At 47.8% G+C, this 23718-nt stretch overlaps 1 long non-coding RNA gene across 1 annotated transcript; it reads left to right on the top strand.

Annotated features, from left to right (window-relative positions):
* Nucleotides 1–1770: 1770 nt before the first annotated feature.
* LOC138689109 (uncharacterized) lies at nt 1771–21836 on the top strand. The gene is made up of 5 exons (XR_011327911.1): nt 1771–2572; nt 7645–7847; nt 11081–11225; nt 20181–20469; nt 20631–21836. It is a non-coding gene; the product is annotated as an uncharacterized lncRNA (long non-coding RNA).
* The last annotated feature ends 1882 nt before the right edge of the window (nt 21837–23718 follow it).

The raw sequence follows: 23718 nt of genomic DNA, 5'->3' as shown, positions 1-23718 counted from the left end.
ATGAGAAAAGACCCCAGCCAGCACCCCCACACTGCCCAGTGCACCAGGGACGGAGCAAGACTCCCACCAGCATCCAGACACACTGGTTAGCAAGACTCAGGGGCAGTTAAATAATGAACGCTGAAAGTTTGGGGAGCAAAAAGAGGTAGCAAAAAGAACTTTTTTGCATTTTCCAGAGCTTTTTTCTAAGCCACAAGGACAAGTTTCAGGTGAATCCATGCCAGGCTGGTGGCCGCTTTCCACCTTCCAGCTTAGCCCCTTGCGTCCCCTCCCTGCCCACCCTTTGGAAGCACGTTCATACCTGGTCCGCGGACAAGAAAACCAAAGAGAGCCAGCAGCTGGGTCCTACAGGGGACTTCTCCTCCTGTGGCCTCGAAAATATGGGTGGGGAGAGGGGAAAAAGAAGATTTCGGTAGTTAGAGCTCTGCTCTTTAGCCCTGCTAGCTCATGCAAAAACAGTCGCAGAAAGACAAGATAAGGAACTATGTGGTTTCAATTTCTAACCTCAAACAGCAAACGCTCCTCAAAAACAGTTTACTGTGTGGTCATGTTGCTTCGAAGGAAGGATAAGGAGCCCAACTGAAAAAAAACACACAAGATAGTAATTGGAAAATAGTCTTTAGTCACAGAGGAGCTGTACATAAGAGGATGCTCCAAGAACTGAAAGATTCAACAGCCCCATAGCATTTCTCTCCCAGGAGGTTTCTTCTTTTTTCTCTTGTTGAGATGCCTCCGTCGCTATTGATGCAGGCACCTCCTCCCAACAACCAGCTAAATTGTTACCCCCCCAAACTCCCATTAAACCAGATGCTTTTCAGCATGTGCCAGGAATATCGTTCTGTGAAATGTGCTAAGATATTGCAACTTCTATTCAGTTTATTTCGAGTCAGTACAATGAAGCAGCGGAAGGCAGGGCTCTAGGGCTGGGGAACAACATGGAAAGGAGAAGTTCATCAATTTATAGTAATTTTGGACTCCTGAGTTTCATTTTCATGTGTACCGCTAGCACGGTAGTCACAGAGCAGGTTGAGGATTTAAAAAAAAAAAAAAAAAAGAAGAATTAAATACCGATATGTTAGCTATAGCACTTACAGCTTCATAGAAAAAACAGATGTGGTCTAAATGCAGATGTTGCCAGGACTGAAATAATGGCTGACATATACTGATAATTACTCATTAGACTTGTTCAATGGATAGAGTTTAGTAACGGTGGAGTAAAGGCTGTGTAACAGGCTGACTCTTTCCCCCCGCCCCAGCTCAGAAAAGTAACTGAATTTCCACTTTGGCTTCCCTTTTTTCTTCCTTTTCCTTTCCATTTTTAATTTCAGCACCGTTAACGCCAGCCCTCCCATCCTCTCCCCCCACCCTGGCTACCCACCCCGCGGAGGCAGGATCCTGCCGCAGGTCCCCGTTGGCACCGAGGGGCGGGGGGAGAATTTGGCGGCCCCACCGGTTGTACCCCATCCCCGAAACATCTGCTGAGCAGAGAGGGGGGGTTCAGAGCGATCAACCCCAGGGGTCTCATCCACATCGGTCCCCCTCCCACCCTGGGCAATGCCCCCGCTCAGCACCGAGCGTGACAACCGAGCTTCAAACGCTCTTTTGGGGCGGAAAGTGCAAAATCCCGCTAACTGGCACAACGCAAGTGTCTGCCTTGACCCGAAGGGCAAGACCCGGAGCGATGTGGGGCTGCGGGCAGAGGAGGCACTGGAGCAGCAACCGGGAATCCCAGGCTGTTTATACCACGAGCCGTAACTCCTGCCGTTAGTCACGGGCGCTGCGAGCGCAAGCGCTGCTTCACACATCAACAAGTGGCAGGGGCGAAAGAGAAAAACAGATTGACTTGATTTAAAGTAAACACGAAAGAAAAAAAAAAATCCAACCAAACCCTCATTTCTTGTTATCAGAAAGGCACTGGGCTGTAGAAACACTGCGTTTTAAATTAGCTTCTAATAGTTGACTTTGAGTTGCGGTTTTTTTGGAAGAAAAGCAAATCTACCAGTTTTTCCTAAGGACTGGAAAACATCAAGAGCCGTAATGTATTTTCTTTTAAAGTCCATCTTCAGAGACTCGAGGGTGATTCAACAGTAAAGCTGGATTGTGGCCATACGTAGCTGAAGAGGAGTCCCACTTCCAAGGCGGAGTGGGTCGTTCCGCTCCCGGCCATCCAAAAATCCTGGCTAAGGGTCTCCCTCCTCCCCCTTGGGACACCCGAAAATCACCCCCTGCCTTCCCGGGGAAGCTGCACCGCTTGGATGGAGGGAAGGGAAAGGAATACAGCCGCACTTTGCTTTCCACCTGTCTCCTTTTGTTGGATTTAGACCGAGGAATTGCTGTAAATGAGTTTTAAATAAAGGCAGGCTAGGCTTAAATTAAAAGCCCTCATCGTAAGCCGGCTTTTGGCTATTGATAGCTTCAGCAGCCCAGACACTGGTGGGTGGTGGCTGGGTGGACCCGACACTGGTGGAACGGAGCCGGAGCCCAGGCAGAGCCGCCGCAGCCGTTGAGGGGAGATTTTGTTGCCCTTTGGCCACAAAGCCACCACTCCCCCGAGCCATCTGTATGTAGAGATGTACGTACACACTCGCATGTGTATTTTTTTTTTTTGCAGGGTGGGGTCTGACGCTTCCTCTACTGGTTTCACTGGGGCAGATGCACGCTTTGCAATGAGCAGGCAGATTTTTTGCCTCCCTTTTGAAGAAGGGAAAAAGAAACCCTGCCTGCTCTGCGCCCTGGGGGACCATACCTGAGGTGTCCCCCCAAAAGCCCCACTAATGCCCCTACCATCCCCCACAGCACCCTGGCATCGCTTTACCAGGGCTGGGCTACTTTTCCCCTCCTGTGCTTTTTGCTTGCCATCCACAGCCACTGTTTGACCATCACTGCTTTCTTATTTCATATATGAATTAATTGTAAGTAGATATACACATATCATTCTCTATATATTTATTACATATGTTTTGTTGTGTATAATTCTATCACACATACTTTTTTTTTTATGGGGGTGTTGTGCAGCTGGGGCTGCTGGTGCCCGCTCCTCTGGCCCCCCAAGCGTGTGCATCCCCCTGAGCCCCCTTGCCCACTGCAGGGGACACGTGTGGGGGCCTCCATGGGAGGTCGGGCACACCTGCCCAGAGAAGCCTTGTGTCACCCCCCTCGATCCCCAGTGTGTTCCCACTGTGTGACCCCCACGTGTCCCACCACCCGTGTCACAACCTGCCCCACCACACCTGACCCCCACACCCCCACATCCCCACGTGCTCCCCCCATGCTCCCATGTGTCCCACCACCCCCCCATGTCTCCCTCTTCACCCTCACATGCCTCCCATGCCCCCACACGTGTCCCACACGTCCCCCCGCACCTTCAGGAGTGTCCCCGTGTGCCGTGCATGCCCCCCACACCCTCCACGCATCCCACCAAACCCTCTGCGTGTCCCCTATGGTCCCCAACGCATGTCCCACCATGTCCCCTGTGCCCACCCTGTGTGTCCCCCACCAGCTCTCCCCACCGCCCTGTCCCACGCCGTCCCTGGGGCAGCGGAGGCTGCTGACACCTCGGTACAAAGTCCTGCCAAACCCCAAGGTGGCACTTTGTGATTTTGGGAGAAGCGGCTCCCACAGCAGCAAGGATGCCATCGGAGATGAAAGCAAAGATCCCCTTTCCTCCTGTGAAGCACGTTATCACCCTCTGATGAGCCCCCCTTATTTCAAGCCCATATGAGTATAGTCTTTCCTTTGGGGGAGAAATCCGGGACTTGAATCATGAGTGTTTTGGTGTAACTTGCCGCCTTGTGACACACCGACCGTTTCCCGAAATGAGACCGCAGGCGGCTCTCCGGCTCCTTCGGTCCAGGGCTGTCTCAGCTTTCAGGATGTAACACGTCCCCAGGAATTATTTTAAGCTGTAGCAAGGAAAACACATGGCAAACCGTCCAGCTGCTTGCAGTAGCCCTGCAACAAGACCTGTAGAGTAAAAGTAGGACTACATGGGGCAAAAGAGAGAGAGTGCCCCACGGCATAGCTGCATGGCCAGGTGACTCATCCCGTAACCAACGCGGGTTGTTATTAACAACCAGAAAGCAATAAACCTATTGCGACACGCTTTTCAAGCCAACCTTCAGCTGACAAACAAACAACGCGATGGACCTTCCCAAGGTTGGTATGATGATGTTTGCTTTGTGTATTGACATTTCGTACCCCATTGTTAAGGACTGGGAAGAAACTCAGTCATTGATGGGGACTGTGCTATCTTTGTAGAAAGGCGTAGGGGCCTCATTTTCATATTATTTGCCTATCTTCTCATTTTACTGGGCACAGTGAGAGGAAGGCAGTGTCTGTGACACTGTGTGGTGTGGAGACCTCCCACCCCAGATGCGTACCGAGGTGATGCCGTGGCTGACGGAGAAGGCTTGGCTGCGTGGGTTTGACCGGTTTCACATCCAGCTCAGCGTCTGTCTCCAGCTGTGGCCAGATGTTTTGGGAAGAGGAAGGACGGGGTTTTGAGGCTTCCCCTGCCAGCCTCTGAGATCTCTGTTCCCTTCCTGCAGGTTCCTAGTGCTTGACTTGCTTTCTTGACTGCTGCCCAGGGCTGAGCTCATGCTTTGGTGGACGCTAAACACAGGACCCAGCTCTTGACCAGCAGTGGTCTGTGCAGAGCCCGCGTGAATCTAGGACTCTTCCCACCCCCCGCCCCGAAATATCTAGTTTTGCAGTTATATATGTTGAATTTCACCTGCCCTTTGACCCCTCACCCTGTCTGCAATTCTCACAGCCTGTCCTTGTCCTCAGATAACTTCTTATCAGCGGCAAACCCTCTCACCTCACTCCTCATCCCTTTTCCGGACCGTTTACAAAGATACTGAGCAGCCGAGGTAGCTGCGCAGACCCCTGGGGAAGGTCACTGCTATCACACTGCCGTCGTGAGAACTGGCTGTCTATTCCTGACCTCCGTTTCCTGTTTTTCAGCCCGTTATCTATAGATAGCAGGACCTGCTTTCTTACGCCTGAATGACTGCGTTTCCTGAGGAGCTGCCTCTGCAGCGTCGCTTCATCCCAAGCAGCTCCCTGGGCTAACGGAGCCGTTGTACCCACAGGAACGGGTGCGCTCACCTGAGCCTTGGGGCGGCTGTACATGAAATTGCAGGTCCGGAGCCATCCCACTTGGCTTTGAACACCTCACTTGGGTGTCTTTGGTAGAAGCCACGTGTGCTTTGGGTCCCCTCCGCCGTCAAGGGGGGAGGGGGACCCCCTCCAAGGGGCTGATCTCAGTTGCCCATCATCTAGGGCAGTTGCCCATCATCTAGAGCAGTTGCCCATCATCTAGGGCGGTTGCCCATCATCTAGAGCGGTTGCCCATCATCTAGGGCAGTTACCCGTCATCTAGGGCAGTTACCCGTCATCTAGAGCAGTTGCCCATCTTCTAGAGCAGTTGCCTATCATCTAGGGCGGTTGCCCATCATCTAGAGCAGTTGCCCATCATCTAGGGGTCCTGTAGCCCCCAAGCTGCTGACTCAGGGCTTAACAGCAAACAGCAGTAGTCCCTGCTCAGCAGAAGTCTAGAAGCGTGTGCGGCGTCTGCGGTGTATGCACATATGCCACTGGGACCAGTATGGTTTCTGAACAAGGCCAGGTGATTTTGCAGCTGGGACGGGGCTCAGTGCACATGCTTTTAGCACTACTGTTTTTCTCATGCGGTGGTGACTCAAGCCCAAGACCTTTATTGACTCTGCTCTTATTGTGATGGGTTCCTCCTGGTTGCCATTAAATACGCAAGGCATATAACCAGCAGCCGCATCGAGTTGCCCCTTGCTAGCAGCACTTGAGAAATCTATACAGTACCTATAACAGCATCGTGGTAGCACATACCGGACAGGCACGACTCATTTCACTTAGCTCCGGACGACAAAAATAACATGAAATGGCAACAATTCTCTTATTGTTTTATTTAATAATAATTTTCTTCTCCCTCCTCTCTCCACCCCGCTGAGGGATATTTTGGCAGTTTGCAAACATCCCCCTGTTCACATTCGCTGAGTGTTACTGCAGGCATTTCTTTCATGTGACAGCTTGAAAAAGGGATGTGAAAGCTTTCCTTCTTGTCTTTCTGGCCTTTCCCTCCATCATCTGACCCTCATGAATGCTCTCCAGCAAACAGTTTGCCTTTCTTACATGGTAAGATCTGGAAATAATTGCCTGCCACAGCACTTATTTCCATCAGTGAATAAGCTTGTGTAATCGCGCTGTGGTCTTTGCTCCACAGTTCATTTTCTTAACTCAGAAATGTGCTTTTATTTTTTTTTGCACCATTGCATATATTCTGTTTATCCCCACGATTCACTGTTGCCAGTAAAGTGGGAAAATAAGGGATAATCACCACTTAAATACTTTCAAACCAATGCCATGTGTGGGGAAAAAAATTCCCAAACCAAGGAAAAAGTCCTAGCGTCCTCAAATGAATGTGCATCCAACATGCTCTAGCCAAAGTACCCACTTTTTCTGATGGATCATATAAAAACTCAAGGTCCTGACAATCTGACAAGCCACCTTTTGATTCCTCGAATCCCCAACCACTAATCAAAGGTTGGCTCAGATCAGCGGCTCAGTTGTTATGGTTCTTGCTGATCATTTGTTTGTGTTTGGTATAGCAAGCTCTGGGAGCAGCGAATGTCATAATCTTGTGTCATTGTATAGCTCCAAGGAGATTACTGATAAATAACAATAATACACACACACACACATAATGAATAGAGGCAGCAGCCAAACAGGAGAATAATTGGTGTCTTGGTGGAGCTTATTAACTTAAATTAGGCAGAAACAGGTTTTGGGGGTGGATGCCACCATTTTAATTTCCTGAAAAAAAGAAAGGCCAACGTACATCTTTCAAAATACGTGCCCTGAGAAATGGACTTCATGTGACAGGGAAGGAGCCGCGGATATGTGTGTGCTTTTTTTTGAATGTCTCTAGTATTTGGCCCGGGACTGGCCACAGAGAACTAAACCAGCCCCGTTTGATCTGGACATCACCGTGACCCAGAGCATCCCTTCCCTCACCCAGCATCGCTCCTGTGCACTCATCTCCACGAAGTGACCCAAACCCAGCTGATCGGAACGTCCTCCCTAAATCCGAGTGATATTTCAGTGCCTTGGGATGGCTCCAGCGTCCCAGGTTGTTCCTACCTCTCTCCATCTTCAAAGCCAGAAGGTCTCTGCCCCGGGGTGAAGCTGCCCCACGTTCACACCTCCAAGCAGAGTTACTCCAAGTTTTCCTAAAAACAAAGGAGCTCTACAATACAACTGAGTGCCCAAACCATTTCTCTAGCTTCCGCGTTAGCCAAAAACCAACCTGTAATGGCTACTTGGTTGCCTATCCATGGTCTTTCTATAAAGGAAATTATTCCAACAGAAAAAATCTGGGCAAGCTTTGGCCAGATTCGACTACACGTGTGAGCTGCTTTTTGCCATTGCACTTGCGCAAAGCAGCAGTAAACCCAGGTTAAGCAGCTACTTGTTTAACAGATTTAACTCTATTTTACAGCTTGGGAGTGATCTAAAGCAGTAGGATAGCAAATCTATCCTGAATACACACATTTTTTAGAGATAAAGCTGAAATCTTGGTTACAGTGAAATTTATGAGACTTTTCCTAGGATTTCGCATCCACTACCCTGGGAGTCCTCTCTGAGATTCATCATCAAGTCACCATTTTTAGGTTCATCTCTACAGGTGCCAGAATTCAGTTAATCACAGCTGAAGTTCATCGAGTTGACAGCTGCCAAGGAGGAGGCACTGCAAGGCAGATTTTCATCTCTGTTGGTTGGCTTGAAATGTGAAGACAGAGGAGTTATTCTCGGTACGTACTGGTTTAATTAAAATTAGTCGGATCCTCAGTTAGTGGAAATTAGCGGAGAGGGAAATGTTAGGGAATTCCTTGCTGCTGAACTGTGGAGAAATGTGTGCAGCAATAGGATTCCCAGGTCCCTCATTTATGAGGTGTGCCGCACGGGCTGGGTCCCCTCGGTGCAAATGTGGGATAATCAGTGCGGTCTGGAATTGCACTCCTGGGAGAACCAGTCCGTCATGATCCCGCGCCGTGGCTCGAGTCTTCTCCCATTCCAAGTTAATAATAAACACAACCCAGCTAAGTGATATACATGACACGTTTATTACCATGTCCTTTAGAAGCAATTTCCTTTCTGCTCTGTTTTCTCACAGACAGTGTAATTACCAAGTTAAAGAGAACAGAAGAAAAAAAAGAAAAAAGTTTCCAGATTTGATCTTTCCCAGATGAAATGGCAAAATTAATGAACCAGTGTATACTCTTCAGAGATGTAAGGAGATATACCTTAGGGTTAACAGCTGCATTTCAGCAAGTCTTCAGGTGAAGGGACGCAGTGAAATCAACTCCATATAGGTACAGCTTAGGAACAGGAGATTTTTAAACGATAATACCCAAGCCGTTGGTTTGTGCCTACATGGAAGGCAGGCATCATGACATTCCCAGCTGTGCTTTGCAAAACAAACCCAGTCGCCGTTCCTCAGGCAACAGATTGCTCGGTTCCGTACAGAAAAAAGACAAAACTAATTTGAGGCAAAACCCTAACGCTGTTGGAGCAAGCGACCATTGACTTTATCAGAGCCAGGATTTCCCTAGCATGCTGCCTTGTCTTGGGTTGCGCAGGGGGGAACGCCATGCGTTTTGTGTTGCACGTTCTTCCCGTCTGCTCTGTAGCCCCATCACCGGGGAACCTGTTTAACTGGGGACCAGAAAAATAATCCCTCTATCGCAAATTGCTCACCAGCAGGTGCCCTAAACGGTCCTAATACTTGCATAAACCAGAAGGCTGAGAGGAGCGTGAGTGAGGGTGTGCAGGCTGAGAAGCGCTGGGGAAAAAAAGGCAGTTGGATTTCTCTGCACCAACGTGCCCAGTGAGAAATAGTTTCCATGCATGCTTTCAACCTCTTCTGCTCGGAAAGAAAGGACGCAGCCCTGAGGCACGATCACTACAATGGGCTCAATGTAAGATGCTGCTTATAAGCATTTGTCAAGCTGCAGTGAGCGCAGGGCAGTGTGTCCTCATTCACCAGCGCTTCCCATGGGCGATGGATCGTGGTGGGAACTGGGCAGCCCGCTGCTTGATTCTGGCACAGGGAGGCAATCTAAGGTGCTTGTGTTTTAACCCCTGAAGTCCCAAATCATATGGCTTCTGACGTCCTCAGCAGGCCTGCATCCATCCCTCTGCCCAGGGGCCGTCGCGAGCAGGAGCACTGTCCGGGTGGCAGGAGATGGGGGTTAAATCTTTCCCTGGGAAGTGCTCTCTGCTTCCCAGTTTGTCCGAGATTTGGAAACTTTCAGGGCGTCCTGCAAAAACGCATGATGCAGTTACGCATGAGTCTGCCCACCCCATGCTAGCTTTCATGAAGGGTCATTTAGCGGTAGAAAAACCAAGGAGGGAGAGACAGCAGAAAGGCGACGTGGATGGAGCGGTGATAGACAAAAGAACCACGTGTGCGGTGTTTCAAGGCAGACGAGCCCCCCCCTCGCTCACCCTTCTCCATCATCGCCAGACCGAGGGCACCCCAAGGGCATCTCCAGACCAAGCACAGGGGGGACCCTTTGGAAGGGTCAAACCCCTCTTTCCTCCATGGGAGGGCTCATTTTTTTGGGGGCTGTCCAGTGGGGCCAGTCCCAAAAGCCTCCCCCACCCGGGTGGAGATTTGGGAGCCCCTCAGGACCCCCCCATGGCTCCGAAAGCGCTGGTGTGTAACCCCTCATGGCCAAACGAAGCGGTCAATGGGTCTGGTGCCGCAGCACAATTTCTGCTTCTTGCCAGGCGGCTGTCGTGAGATTGGCTTGAATGGGGGATGTTTACTACGGCCGAGGGGAGAGATGGGTACCCTCGGGTTTGCGATGCTGGGATATCCCCGCACTGTGGGTCAAACATAAAGAATTAATTAAGTTTAATCCTTCCGAGGCAGAAATTAGGGGTCAGATTTCAGCTGGCGTAAATCAGCACGGCTCTGCTGGGGTCAACGGAACAAACCTAGCTCGTGCCAGCACAGGCTCTGGACTGGTGCCTGTCATTGTGCACAGTCACAAACACTGCTGAGTGCCATGAAATTAGAATGAAGGATTAATAAAATCATATTTTGCATTGTCCTCAGCACAGACAGGCCGTTTGGAATAGCGCAGCAGCCACGTACTGCCAGTGGCTCTGACCCATGTTGGTTTCAAAACTCACTGGTGTGTACGGAAATTAATATGGCTACATGGTGAAAAGTATTATTCTCTGCATTATTTGGTAATTTAGCCTTATGGCTTCATTTAGCCTTATAGTTTTTATTTTAATTCACACACAGCACTTCCAACTACTTCATAAGCTGAGCTGTTCTCTAGACAATATTCCTGGGAATTTAGGAGCCGGTGCCCTGCAGGGGTTTGCTCAAACACTGCCCCTGATACCAGTCAGAGCCAGGTGTATCAGAGGAAACATCTCTTCAGTTCTTTATCTCCTCCTGCTCTTCCTCCAGAATTCCTCCTTACTGATAATCGCTCCAAGATAAATATTCATTATAATTTATGATAGCCGTGGTCATTTGGCAAATTGAAGTCCACCCCTTTCCTTTTACAATATATATGAGGCCGATCCAGTGAAAGACTTAATATGCAGATTTTTTATTTTGAAACAGCCTCTTAGGACTATGTACTAGCCTAACATTCTGCCCCTTTTTCCCTAAATAAGAAAATAAATTTTTCTAAAATCTAGCTGTTTGCTACCTATGGTTTAGACTCCCTCCCCAAAATTGTAATTGAACTCACTTGATGTGATGTTACTTAGGATATTAAAAGGTATTATTGCCTTAAAAACCGTAATAGTAGATTTGCTATTTAAACACATCACACTTGTGATTTGCAACAGAAGCAACTTTGTGGTCCAGTTGAACATTGGAGCCGGAAAAAAATCTGATTAAATTTTATTTCTTGGAGGTGTAATAGCCTTTATTCTTGCAATTACTCACCTATATCTTCTCAGATTAGAGTTAATTACCGAAAAAGATAACCTGTTCTTGCTTTCACTGTTGCAGCTAGGGTGATACTGGATCAGTATGACATGGTGCACGTTCATGGCACTTCGAGAGACGTATTATCAAGTGAAAATTGACAGAACAATTTCAGCAGACATAAAACCTTCTGAATTTGCCCAAGGCCCGCAGGTGCTGCTGCTGCATGGTAAGTCTTTGCGGTATTTTCTATAAAGACAGATCAGCAGAATTGAGATTATGATGTTGGTTTAGAGATTATGAATGCATCAATCCTCAAATGCTCTAGTGCTTCGATTTTATGTCCATGGCACACCAGTGGCTCGTTGTCCATTTCCTCATAGAGAAAGAGCCTTTCTAGGCCAGCTGGATAACAGAATCCTTAATAGGCACACTTTGGGTCTGCTAAAGGGTTGTCAAGCGTCTGCAGGTCCCTGTTTGATTTCTTCTAAGCTGGAAAAGACTTCTCAAACTAAGGGGTTTCCAAACAGCTGTTGCTGGTTCTTGGCCTTGGTCGGGCTCATGTTTTGTCCCTGGTATTGCAGAGAGCATCTTCATAGCTCAGACTGGCAGAACTTGGGTTCTTGTGGAGCAATCTCACCTGTGGTACCTATATCAGACGTATCTCAAAGGCAGCTCTGATTTCTTCTGGAGCTCCTGTTCCATGTCTTGCTAGTTAAGATGGGTATTTGTTGTTTGGGCCACCGGGTCTGTATTGCATGAATTACCATGGCAGATGTGTGAGGCTGAAACATGAATTCCTGTGGTAGGATTAACGCCTGGACTTCAAGGGGGTATTCCCTTGATCTTAAAGATCTCAATGTCTCTCTGTTGATCCAAGGACAGAGGAAGAAAAAAGGACTGTCTAAAGGGGAGTCAGAGCTGCTGGCTGCTCTGGTCTGTGCCTCTTCCCTCCCCTTTCTCTCTTCATCAGCTACTGAGGAAGCATGTAGGCATTACTCTTAGCCATTAACACCTTGATCTTACTCCTCACAGCACCCTAACTCAGTGCTCTGCTTGTGTCCGTACCCCTCTCTGGTTTTGCACATCCTTCCGGCAATCGCACGTTGAACTTAATTTCCTTGTTGCACCTGGGAAAAAACTTCCCTGTCGGGAGCAAGACGTGAGGAGGGTTTCACTCCCTGCTGCAGACCCTGGTTTAGCTGCGAGATGAGCGGAGACAAAGCCAGCCTTGTACGACAGCGGGGCACTGGGCTGGGAGAGGAGGACGGGGGACGGGCAGCCTGCGGTCCCCCTCTGCTGTGGGCTTGCTGTCTAACCTGGGGGTCATTTCGTCTCCGAGCTCTCTGTTTTGGCCTGGGAACGGTGTCCAGTGGAGCATTTGCCCAGCTTTGTAAAAGCCTTCACTATTACAGGTGGGCTGCGCTTTCCAAACGTTTCTAACTATTCTCGCACCATCGTGCTTGGCTTCCCTCCTGTCTTCATTTAAATCCCCCTCGAACACTCACTCCTTCCAAGAGGCCTATAAATGCTAACCTATGTCAAGATAATGTCATTATCACTACCATCAATGGAGTAACTCATCAAGCGCTGAAATAAATCACTTTCCCTGGGGATCACTGCCTAAAAGCCAAATGTAATCAGTAAAGCTTGGGTTTGACAAGGCTGTCACAGATAGAATTCATTTACTAATGAGTTGCAGCCTAAAGTCCACACTGGTAATATGTCTGTGGTTTTAATGAAACATTACAAAGACCTCCTTCTTAGCATTTGTTGCTTGTTAGATATGCTGTTTGTCAGATATGTCTTCCCACTTGATGGGAAAGTTTTTTTCTTCCTCTTCCCCCAGCTGAACAATAGGTCTCTGAGCATCGTGCTGCCAAATACTGTTTTCTAAAATCATTTTTTCTCCTTTGGAATAATGTACCTTTTTGGCCTAAATCAACATGCCAGCTGTACCCTTGCCCATCCATGAAGGGATACTGCCTTTTGCAGCGGTTTTTATAAAATAGTTCCTCCTGACAACTGCTGAGAGAAAAATAACGGTGCTATCCGTTCACCGTGATATCAGGAGAAAACTTGAATCATCGATAAGGACGGTTTCTAAGCAACCAAATGCAGCCTACAACCGTAATAACAGCACTTTGAAAGTAAATCACTTAGTCTGGTACATGCAAAGCCCCTCTCTCCAATTAATGGTGAGTTCATATCAGCTGCATTGTCTGGCAGACACACATTAACGGGGCTGAAGTGGTTCTAAAACAACACTTTAAGCAGTAGAACAAAACTCAAAGGCATTTGGATCTCCTAAAGGCTAATCATTTCAAAGAGGCTTTGCAGAAAATGTCCTGAAGGTTTTAATAGAAAATAACAATTCTTACCGTTTCTACCCTATAGGATATTCTGGTGAATTGTGTCTCCATTCAAGGATGACTCCTAAAAGCTACAGAAAAGATATTCATTGCATATGTTTTGGAATATTTTGCCTAACTTTCCCCATAGAAAAGTGACCTAAGTACCACCAAGTGTGTTTATTACAGTGCAGCATCCTTATAAAGAAAACTCACTCTTTGTAAGAGAATCATATACTGCGTCATTGTCTGCTCTACTGAAATGTAAACAAAGGTCAAAATAGGATCAAAAGTGGTCTTTTTTAGTAGGTAATACGGAAAATCTGTAAAAAATGCTTTTCCCTGTCACAGTTCTCTGCCTAAATCCGTCACTCCTCAGCTCCCTACCATGCATCTTCCTTTCTTGTCTGCTTCTCTTCTCCATCTCTACTGCTGAGAGAGGGTGATGCTGCCTGAGGGTTGGTCCCCAAGGAGCTGGTCCCAGAGGAGGGTCCCGTCTGTGGCTGGTAGCCCTTCTCCTCTCCCCATGGGAAGGGATGCAGCCCCCAATTTTTCTTAGCTGGGGAACAAGCCAAGAGGACTCACACCTTCATCTTCATCCTCCTGGTATGTTTTAGCAAGCAGAGAAGGACTTAGGGGACCTGATGGGCCACGAAAAGAGAGGTGATGTTTTAAAATGCAGAAGAGAGCAGCCAGGAGCCCGTTGTTGCTCCTCATGCTTTTTGTGAGGTGGGCAAGGGCTGCAGCAACTGGTCCTCAGGTGGCCCCATCATGGACATGTGGCTGGGAGCCGGTCGCTGCAGCCACGGAGCGGTGGGAAATGGGAGATTGGGGTTTTGGCTGGGGAAGAAGGTGTCCTTGGTGGTCAGAGACCAGCTGGGAGGGGTGGTGGGGAGCCCAGGGAAGCCTGCTCCCTCATTTGCTCATGCATGGCACTGAAAGGGTCACAAACCCTGCGGTCCATGTGGGAACAAGGACCAGAACTTCAAAAAAGCGGATGTTTGCTGGGGGAAACACAGGCACTGCGGCCACCCAGGAGCCTGAGCAGCTTACAAAGAGCTTTTCATGCTGCAGTTTGGGTCCTTTAAAGTGGCATGCTAAGATCTCCCCATATATTCTCTTGGCCTAGCTGTAAAATGGGGGTGGAAATACTACATCTGCCCTTGCTTTGTCTGATTTGCCTTGTTAGACAGTTTCTGGCACAGTGATAGTGCGGAACACCACTGAAATACAAGTAATACCAAATTACTTGCCAGACCACGCTAGAGGGCTTGTAGAATCTCAAGGATACAGCAAACAAGAGTAGAAATCTGGGTCTGGGAATTGAGGAAGGGAAAGACTGTGACCCTGTGAGTATTAGCTGCAGACTTCTCTATGCTAATGTACATTTGACAACTATTAAAAAAATAGGGGATGGCATCATAGGGTCCATCCACAGAGCAACCCACGTGGTGATGATGGGTATGGGCCAGCGAGGCAGTGTGAGGTGGAAGACTCGGAATGCCGTGCACGAAATGATGGGAGAGGAGGTGGGAAGAGAGGAGCCCCTTTCGGACCAAGTATGATGCTGTCTGCAGCTGTATGACCGTTAGCACAAAGTCAGTCAGAGCACACAGGTTTGGGGACTTGATCAACAAGCCAGAGGTTTCAAAAGGAGAATTTTGGGTACCTGCAGGGACTCTCACCTAATCCCAAAGAGTTCTCCAGGATGATGAGAAAACTAAAACAAAGAAATGCAAGGATGTGGGGTTTTTTGCCCCCAGATCTGTGTATTTCTCATGCTGCCTGATTAAAGAGCACATTTTGGTTTAGAAACCAGGGTGAATCCTGTGAGCATTGAGGGTTCTTCAGGGCCTGAAAGGAAGGAGTCCAAGGAATGTTCGTGCTTGTGTAGAGATTATTTCATGTTTTTTTTATTTTATGGCATACTTCACATGGGTATATGAAGAAAGTAAGCTACTTAATATTGCCAATGAGCAGCAGGGAGCAAAGGACAAAGACAAGCCCATCCATATGCGCCCTGTGAATCCAAGGGCAATGAATTCTTCAGCTGAAACTGAAGAAGGAGCTTGTGAGTATGACTTGCCCATTGACAGAGCAGGGGACCGCCAAGCCTCTTCTGCGGCTAAACACGGGTCATAAAACCCTTCCTGGAGGTGGGTTTTGGTTCTGGGTGACCCTCTGCTCTGTGCGAGGAGGAACTCTTGAGGTGAGAGTAGGTTGATGCATCAGGCAGTGTTGGATGCCCTGGACTCATGGCAGTGGAGGAGCTGTAGGAGAGACTGGGATGGGACACCCATCACAGACCCATCTCTGCCATCCCAGACCCGTCACAGCCATTCAAATCCATGCAAAGTAGTGGGTTGGTATTATTGGAACCCACCTGCCTATGCCGTGTTAGCTGTGGAGGTGTTCTCATGGCTCAGAACCAAAACATTGAATAGCAACTGGGCTGTGGAGAGGGCATAAGGAATGGGAAGGTCTCTCTCCTACACCCCCATCGCAGTTATCCATATTATTAATTACCTGCAAGGAGGGAATTCAAAAGTGCAGATGTAAGAGATCTCTGGGGTCTCCACAGCTCTTGCAAAAGCAGAGTTAAAAAGCCCAGAACATCCTTCTCGGGGCAGCTTCAGACATTTCTTTCCTTTTTAAAAAATTTCTATGTCAGCTTCTCAGCTGTACTTGCATATGGGGTACATATGGAGGAGAAAAAAAAAAAAAAGCAATGACTGGCGCCAAACGGGGCCTGCTGCAGCTTTTAAGAGTCCTCTCCGCTTACTATTAAAATGCAGCTTTGCCCAGTGAAAACGCTGCTTTATTGCCGCAAAAATACTTCCCAAAGACGTGGCCCTTGGAGCACAGCAGGGAAATGTGCCCCAAAGCAGGCGGCTCCGGGGTGGCAGGAGCAAGGGGCTGAGAGCAGCATCCCAGTCAGGCTGTCCCAGAAACACCCAGCCTTGCCGAACTGGGTGCTGGTGGGGGGGTCAGCAGCCCTGGGTGGATGGGTTGGGGTCGTTACAGGAGAAAACAGCGTGGTGTGCCCTGCTCGGGCTGCCCCAGGTGAGGACACAGGGGATGGGACCGTGCCGAGCCCCTCATCTATCCACCACGTTTCGCTCCCTGCAGTGCCTCCCTGGGTGGGCAACTCTCCTCCATCTCGCCTGGACACGAGTGGGGACGTTCCTCCAGCTCCCACAAGCCGCCTTCACCTGGGACCTGACCCTCTCCTCTTCACATCCCCCTCATTGCTGCGCTCCCCAGCCCGCGTGCATCAAAAAGCAGTTGTACGTTCCTGTTTGCATCCCACCACCATACCCCGGTCTGGGGGCCAGCTGCTCCTCCCGCTCTCCTGTATTTTCCCAGAGGGGTCAGCCCCGGCGGGGGCTCCTTTCCCCATCAGCCCTGGCAGGGGGGAAGGAGGAGAAGCGGCGGCCAAGACCCGGAGGGTGACACGACCAGCGGGGACCTGGGAAAACCCGTCCCTTTTTCGACGCCTGTGGCGTTGCCGCCATCCCTGGGAAATGGCCGGCAGCTCCTTTGAAGCCGCCTGTCCCCCCCCATCTGCCTGCCAGCTGCCCTCCCCACCGCGGCTGCCCACAAAAGCGTCGTGGGTGGGAGCCGGAGCGGGAGGGATGCCGAGGTTCGGCGTTCGGCGGGCTGCCCGCGGCGGGGACGCCCGTTACGGGGTTGGAGGGTGGGTTTTTTTGGAGCGGTGGTTGTGCGCTGCGGCCATGGCCCTTTGGGTTTTCCTCCCCTCTTCCGTAGCACCCGGTCGTCGCTGAGCAGCAGGGCAGAATCCACTTCTGGTTAAGGCAAATTGCACTCCAGTGGGATGCCGAGGACTCGTGTGGGTGTACAGGGGAACGTTTATCTTGGAGCTGCACGAGGACAGCGCTGGTTATAGCATAAACCTAAATCGCTGCTTCAGAGGCGCCCAAAAGCAGGGAAGAAGATACGGGCTTGCAGTGGGGTTTCTTCACCCTTTCTGCTGGTTCTTGCCAAATCCCCTAGGAAAGAAGGCTTTTTTGTCAAGAGGTGTTTTCTTGCCTGCACTAACTGTGCCTGTTCTCATGAGGTGTACGCATCTCACCCACCTGACAGCGTCCTCGGCAATCTGTGATGGTTGCATTCCCTCTTAAAACGCAACAGGAGGCTGCGAAATACTCGGTTATAGCAAAGCTCTGTCTTTTGGCTGCACTGCATCTGCGATCAATATCCATTTTAAGGCTTCTTGCATGACACTGCAGTTTGCTTCACCAAACAGAATGCAGAATAAATGGAAATGGTGCACCGTTTTAGTGGGTTTTTTTTTATCCTTTTCTTGTCTTTTATGTAGTTTCAGCATGTATCTTTTTGCATTCCCTGTTTCAAAAATATACACCTGCACTTATGCAGTAGACAGCCTTTACTGCTGGTATCTGCTCACATTATCTCTCCATGCCCAAGTAAGACTTGTTTTCATCTTTTCCTGTAGCAACCCACTGGTGAAGACCTGAAGTTTTTAGCAGTTATAGTCAGGTAAGACAATTCTTTATGAAGTTATTTTAAAAATGGAAAGTGAAATTAGAAGTCAGATTTCATTGGGAAAGCACTAGTTGCAAAGCATTAAGAAGAAGTGGTGTGACTGGTGAAGAAATATGGAAAGAAAATAATGAGCTTCAGGAAAACTTTTTTTTTTTTTTAGCCAGCATTGCTAAGTTTTCAGAATATTCTGCCCACACTCAAAGTTACCCTTCTGAGGAAAAGAAAAGGATGCCCCTTTTACAGAACAGTCTCTAGGAAACTGTGAGAAATCATGTATGCTGTCACCCCGGTCACACTGAAATTTCTGTGGCAACCACAGGCAGAGACAAAGGTGAAAAATACTGGGTTGGAGTGGAAAGGAATGAGCAGCTGCTCTTGGGGTATAAGAAAATAACACAGGTGTTAAAGTGCCCTCCAGTGCCAACCCAAACAAAGGGTGGTCTGCTCTTAATTTTCCTTAGAGTTACAAGGGTGTAGTTTCCACCTACAATGAGATTTCTTTCTGTAAAATTTAGTTTAGGAATCAAGATTACTTTTTTAAGCTGAAAAATTAACAAGTCCAGGGATTTCTGGACTCATGTGCTTTGCCAAATGAGGTCGATTTTAATGGCATTAGCACCGAGTGGACAAATGGGACTAATTTGCAGTATAGTGGATTCCAGATATGTAAAAAAAAATGCCGGTGATAAAGATTTATGTAGACCCTGTTCATGCTGATGAAGTGCCTGGTCGTTGCTACTTACAGTTTAATACCAGTTCCCCTTGGATTTTCTTGTTTTGTTTTGTTTTCATCCTGTGGCCTTTTTGGGTGCAGGAAAAGAAGAAGAGAGCAAAAGGATTTAGAGAATGCGAGCAAGGTCAGGCTGCACATGCGCTGGAGAAACAACAAACCGTTTGCGATCACAGACACCGTTAAGTCCCGCTCAAAACGTCCAGTACTTTTGTCCCGACTGATATTATCAAGCAGATGTTGGGTTGTTTATTAAACGTGGAGATAAAGCCGAGGCTGGCGCGGTGAGGACCGTCGCTTGCCGACGCAGCCTGCCCGGGGCACTGTGCCAGCGGGAGATGCTCCAGACCTCCGCCACCGTGCTTCCCTCCCCAGCAAGATGCACAACGCGTGCCGGGGTGCTCAGGAAGGGATGGCTGAGACCCGGAGGGCGGTGGGAACGCCGTAATTCCCCTCCTCCCTGCTACATCCAAGGAAAAGAAGAGGAAAAGGTGTGGGGATTCCTAAGAGAAGGAGTGACTTCTGTTGGTGGAGCCTTGGTGGGGTTTCCAGGCAGTGCCAGGAGAGAAAGAGGTGGGAAGGGAACAGCCTCTCTTGTCTCCTTGACCCATGCCTCTACGGGATTTGTGGGCTTTCCCCCTCTTGTGCAGCATCCCTCCGCACGACCAGGGCAGAGCAGCTCTCAAATAGCCTTGGGCAGCGCCGAGGTCCTTGTAAAATCCACTGGTTTCAAAGGGAGTTTTGCATCAAAAATGTTTTTAAGCACTTGTGAGTTTGGAGGGTTTTTTTTGTATACTGAAGTGGCAGCGCTCTGGGAAAGGTTTGGCAGGCTCTCATCTCCTCTAAATACATTTCCATCAGCGGCCGATGCCGGGGAATGGCTATGGCTGGCTGTTGCTTCAAGCAGTGTTGTAGACCTGGTGGGAGCAAAACCCTTGTCTGGGCCATTCTGCCCCCCCGAAACTCTTGTCATGCGCTGCTGGATGTGATAGCGAGTTGTTTAGGGGGAATTTCTGTAGCTTCTGAAATATTCTGACCTTGAAGGTGGCCTTGTTCCTGCATCAATGACTAATATTCTTCAGGTTTCTTATCTGGCTGCTCTTTTTTTTTGTAATAATAATTCTAAGGATCTGGTGTAAGGTGGCAATTCCAAATCGACAACATTTCAGGCTTATCAAAATACACAGAAAAAACCAAACCCAAGAAATGTCAGGAGAATTGACTGGGCAAGTAAAGTTCTGTTACTCTATGTAATGTTCCATTTGAAACGCGGGTTTGCAGTTTCATATTGTAGCATAAACAGCAGTTAGCTCGTGTGCCCTTCTGAAGGCTAATTCGGTCGTGTAACTTTGTCTTACACGCCTTGTGTTCAGCCTTTATAAAAAACCTGATGTGATCTTAATCATTTTCTGCCTCCTGCATTTCTTGCTTTGCTTCTCACTTATTTTCACACTTAGAGATTTTTGTCATTGCTTATTTGGGATGTTACATAAAAGACTTTAACAACTGTAGCAGTTGTTTAAACATCAGCCCCAGCAAAATGAGTGTAACATCATCATTTATTTCTAATTAATAGGAGGTGATTTCCCTGCTTCAGAGACCAGAAGATCCTTATGTAGCATCTGCTGAAATGAAGTCCAGGAGGAAAGAAGCTACAAAAGGAGGCAGAAACAAAGATGAAGACAGAAAGAGCCAGTGTCTTTTTCCATTTAACTGTAGGCACCTTCTACCACCGCATCTGCTCCATGGCTCCAACATTTGATGAGCTAAATTGATGAATCTGTACTTTTAGGCTTATTTAAATATTTTGAGGCTACATGTCTAAGGTCTGCTGCTGGATTCATCCTATACCTGGAGCATCAGAGGTAAACATGCAGCTGACTAATTTCCCTAGTCTTTCAAAATTTGGCATCTCTAGAGAGTGGTTTGCATGTTAGGTGGGCCATATCTCCACCTTTTTTAAATAGACTAAGGCCAGTTTTGCAAAATGTTGTTCCCAAACCACCTGTCTTTATTGAAAATTCAGGCAATTCAGGAAATCTTGCCAAGGAAAAGGACCTCCAAGTCACCTTCCCAAAAGGAACCAGGTGGAGAAAATATTTCTGCCCTTTGCCTAGCAAGAAAGATTGGAAGACAGGTTAGAAAAGCATCTTTAAATCACATTGCAAAGGTGTTTCTTACCAATGAAGATGACGGTGAGTGCTCAGTGGGATTATCAGATGCCAACAGGTAATACATTTCCATCAGGATCAATAGGAGCTGGCAAGGCAACACTTTCAAGGAGTCTGCTAAGCAGAAGCACCTTTTTCCAAGCTGGCCATTAAATGCTCAAGAATCTAAATCTCCCTGAAAATCCCATTCCTTAGGAGTTAAGTTGCTTTTCAAAATGGTATTTGGGACCCTAAATCATTTTTCAGAATGCCTGTTTGAAAAATGTTATTGTAGATCCTCGTAGAGGCTGCTTGTGACCACAATACATTGGGGAGGGGTTGTGATAGCCAAGAGAATTTGATTATCAATTTGTTGAACATGTTCTTAGGCAGATCAAGCGCAAAGAATAATTTTATTTAGCTTGAAGTATCTGGTAAACATAAAGAGAAAAAGGGCTCTGTAGTTGGACAGGTCTTATCTCGGTATCTTTATTTACATTTTCAAAGAACGCTGACGCAATCGAGCTACCAAAAGAACTGCTTTCCATCAGCCTGGGAACAGAAACAAATTAGACTTTAATAGTGTTGTGTGAAAAGTATGGCAAATGTTATGTAAAACTGTGCAAACAGAATGTTTGTGTTCTAGTTCCAGGTCATTTAGTGGGCAAAAAGAGAGACATTTTGTGTGAAATAGCCATGAAACGGTTTGCTATTATATAAGGATAGGAACTGCTAGATCAAACTCATGGTGACATGCCGAGAACCAGATGCTTCAAAGCAAAATGCAAGACATCCCAGTGTGGATAATTATGAAATAGTCTGACCATAGGGGAAATTTCTGCATAAATGACTTTAGTCCTAAAAGGCTACATGTTTATATTGCTTCTGAAAAGGTTTTAGTCTGATTTCCCACAGACACAGGGCTTATGCAACCAGTGTGCTGCCTGGCTGTGCAAATCTCTGACTCCCTCCCTCCCTGTCTGCTTTCCTGCCTCCAGCAACCTCTGAACACGTCCAACCCCTGCTACGTGGAGCAGAGGAGAGGAGGTCTCACCAATAGTTAAGTTCCTACAGGTTTCATGAATATAAGCTGCTCCCCAGTGAGGAGAGACAGGTAATCATGCCAGCTCGGGGTGAGCTTACACCTCATTAGAAACCAGAGAAACCACATGGGAGAGCATCTTATAAGTGCTCCAACTGTGGGAAAAGCTTCAACCGTGGCTCTCCATCAACATGAGATGCAAATCCTAGGTAGCCACTGGCACTAATGGCACCATCTCTTTTTCCTATTGATTGTAACTTTGGATATCCTCAAGAGCTAATATAAATGCTTAATTCTTTGTGACTGAACATGTTCTTAGCTTTAACAACATCCAGGGGCAATGAGTGCTAGTTGAATAACATGCAGATAGGACTTCTCCTTTTGGTACCAGAAATCTACAGATTTCATTGTAGCTCTTCCCATAAAGCAGCTGGGTTTAATTAGTGCATGATGCTCTTTATGGGCCAGCAGGCTAATTTGTAAATTAATTAGAAGTAAGTTGAAGGCAGTCTCACATCTCTTGGGAAGACAAGAACTAATCATTTCAAGGTATTGAAACCTTGCTTCTTTGCCACACCGGGCTGCTTCACCCTTCTCTGGAGCCCAAAGCATTTCAGAAGAATTATATTTATCCCTCTTCTCAGCCCAGGACAGGGCCACCCGGTGGCCCCCACCTTTTTCACACTGACCTTCTGCAGAGTCCTCAGGATGGAGATACTGAGCGTCTTCAAAGCTTGGCCACCTTCTCAAGGACCTGGGCCACAGTGAGCTTCCCCGTGCCAGTCCGTTCCCCTTGCACTGCCAAATGCCACATCTTGTACCGCTCCTTCATAGCCTTCAGAGCAGCGAGAATTAAACGAAGCCTCTTAGGAGAAGATCCGTGGTCCTTGCCACCGTGCTCACATTGGCCTGGATGGTGTTTAGGTATTGAACAAAAGTTACAGTAGGAAGTTCTAAGGTGGAAAGGTGGGTCCCCTAAAGTAGGAGATGCGTACATGTGTTTCCCACAAAATTCAGCTGCTGGTATAACATTGCTAATGGGGAAATTTATTCATGGATATTTTGGCAACTTCTCAAGGTAGTCTCATTTCAATTGCAAATGCACACCTCTCTACTTTTCATTAATGTTTGTGCAAGAACAGTATTGTTCCTAGGAGCGGTATTGGGAAGGCACTTTGACACACCCACCTGTAGGTTGCTTGCTCCTAAAATAAAATAAGTAAAATAAAATCAATCTATATTTCATTTGGAAGCCCAGATGATTTATAAGATGAATCAACCTGTCAGGGACAGTCAGGGCTGGCAAACAATATGTCATGTCTCAGACGGCAGATTACACTGTTTGACTGCTTGACTGCAGACCTCAAATATGCAGGAAAACATAGTGCTGGAGTCTCTTCAGGCAAGACGTTAATTGAACAAGTTCAGAAATTCACACTGTATGCATTTCTCCCCACAATGGGCTGAGCCGTGCGTTCATTCAGTTTTCTTGGGGATGTGACTTTTATTCACAGGGAAGAAGAGGCGCGGGAAGGACCTGGAGGCTGGGTGGCATGAGAGAAGAGGAGCAGCAAGACCCTGCAGGTCCGAAGGGATGGATACCCGGTAACTGAAGAACTGATGGCTGGTCTTAGTGGTTTCCTTCTGAAAGGAGGCTCTGGAGAATTTTGCTTGGGTTTTTTTTTTAGTGAAGTTGCTGAGCATTATGTGTTTTTGACAGGACCACCTATTTTGATGTAACATCATGCTTCTCCAAGCCATATCGGCATGTTATTTTCCATACTTTTTCTTTGGACCTTAGACATTTATGTCCATGCATGCAATATACTTTGCGTTCTAGTCTTCTCTTCCGTGTGTACTGCACCTCCTTCACCCTCGTTTCTACACTCCCGCATAATCTACTAGAAGGGCAATTTTTCGGC

This window comes from Haliaeetus albicilla, chromosome 15 (genome assembly GCF_947461875.1).
Source record: "Haliaeetus albicilla chromosome 15, bHalAlb1.1, whole genome shotgun sequence".
Taxonomy (NCBI): domain Eukaryota; kingdom Metazoa; phylum Chordata; class Aves; order Accipitriformes; family Accipitridae; genus Haliaeetus; species Haliaeetus albicilla.
The sequence above is the reverse complement of the archived record's forward strand: the minus strand, read 5'-3'. Positions and strand labels throughout refer to the sequence as shown.